Genomic DNA, 2,173 nt, shown 5'->3' with positions numbered 1-2,173 from the left:
CATCAAGCTGCCCCGGCAGCACCAGCCAGCCAGGGCTGGCACCCACAGCGCTTCTGTGCTGAGCTGCTGCTTGGCCATCTCCAGCCAAAAACACCCTGCAGCCTATTGCAGGTGGCCCAGGGTGCAAGCACTGGCTCTACTGCCACATCAACACTGCCCTGGGGCCACGCCTACCCATCCCAGCCTGTGCTTCCTCAGCCAAGACATCATCCTTCAGTCCTTCACACTTCCTTCAGGCTCCTCCAAGGGCTCCACGCTGCCGAGCAGCCCAAGGGCAGAGAAGAGCAGCGACGGGATCAGATAACCCCCCCACCTGCCCCAAGGACAGCTATTTTGGGAAGGCTGAGCTGCACAGGGAGAAGGGGCTGCCCTCCCCTCCTCACAGACAGCCCCGAGACAAGAGGGAAGAACACCGATGCTGCTGCTGCTGCGTGCGCTTCACTCACACGCTGGACACAAAACGTTGCTTCTGTCTTGGCCAACGTTACTCAAGCAAGAACTCAGCCTTTGGACCCCCAAGCCTCAGGTGACCCTGCCTGCGTGCCCACACAGTGCAGCCCCGACCTCACAGGATGGTTTTTCTGTGGGATATTCACTGCCCGGGAGAAGCTCCAGTTATCAGGAGAGGAGTGGAAGCAGCTTCAGCTGAATTTCCCCATTTTCAACTCAGAGTGGCGAAGGGAAATACTTTCTTCTGCTCACATTGCAAATCCCCCAAAGCTATCACAGGGAGCAGGAAGAAATGAAAAGGGTTTGAATGAGGGCAGGAGGATGAGGCTGCCAGGATTCCCAGGGACCACTTGGCTCGTGTGAAACTCCAGGAAAGCCTGGGCTGGAAAGCGCATGAATCCCTTCCTGCCCACTCCCAGAGGCATCAAATTCAGATTATAAAAATATTCCCGGGGTAAAGATTCTCTCCAGCCCCAGGAAACTCCCCATCACTAACGCTAATGCTTCACGCCTGCTGTTGAAGTTTTGCTCCTCTCCACTCACCTGGATTTGACGAAACACTTCATGTCTCCTTCCCCACAGACATTTTCAGTGGTGACTGAGACTTCCCCACACACCAGCAGCCAGAGTCGTGCTCCACAGCCCCTTCCCCGCTGCTGATCACAACCCAGGCTCTTCCTCAACACACCTCTAGCTCACCCCAGGGCCGGGCACAGCAGGAGCTCTGACAAGGACCACCGAGACCCCCGGTGCCAGGGATGGCACGGGGTGAGCAGGACCACCCCCCCCACCATGGGGGACACGTCTCTGCCAGGTCAGATGCTGGAATCTGCGTCTCAGCCAGGGATTGAGGCCATCGCTTGCTCTCCACTCCTCCTGGGCAGATCTGCCTGTTGGCTTGTTTTAATTTGGTTAACGATGCTTTCGGGCTGCCACTACCATAATTTCGGCCTGCCCCTACCATAATTAGGGGGTTAGGTTGCTGCAAGCCACTGTTGCTCAAAACACTTCCAACTCTGAGGCAACTGAGGACAGAGTCTGAAACCCACCCAAAACTGACCCGACCTCTTAATTAACACAATTACCATCCCAGCACCAGCCTCATTAAGTATCAGTTAAGGTTAAACAGAGCAAGCATCTTTTCCCAGGGCAGGCTTCAGCGACACCCAGGGCACCGCAAAGACCCCTTTAACCTCTGGCTCAGCCTTGTCGACAACCTCCCTTCTTCCCTGGCTCACAAGTCGAGACCACTGAGACAGGTCTTCATCCCAGAGACCACGCTTCTATCCGAGCTGCGGAGCCGGGTCTGTCCCTCCCGCTCGTGGGGGACACAGCCCCACGCCAGCACAGCCCCTGCGGCACGACCTAGATACTCGCCTCCGCGCCGCGGGCCCGACAGCTTGGAGAAACAGATGGGCACGGCTGTGCCAGCACGTTTAATAAAAACCCGCCGCGGCCATAACTCACCGGCCCTTGACAGATTAGGGGTAGAGTCGCCACCGTGGGGCCAGGAGAAGAGAGGGTGGAGGACCCCAGGAGCAGCGAGTCCTCCCCAGCACCCTCAAGGGTGAAAAGATCCCCTGGCAGCAGGGCGGGCAGAGCCGCCACCCCACAGCAAGGGATGGCGGCACACGAAGGAGGAAGATGATGCCTCTCGCACAGCGACTGCTCCCCAGAGGCTGGCGGCTCCAGCCCTGGCCCGGCCCTGCGCATCCTCCCGCTC

The sequence above is a fragment of the Apaloderma vittatum genome, unplaced genomic scaffold, assembly GCF_000703405.1.
Source record: "Apaloderma vittatum isolate BGI_N311 unplaced genomic scaffold, ASM70340v1 scaffold27184, whole genome shotgun sequence".
Lineage (NCBI taxonomy): Eukaryota > Metazoa > Chordata > Aves > Trogoniformes > Trogonidae > Apaloderma > Apaloderma vittatum.
Note: the sequence above shows the minus strand (reverse complement) of the source record.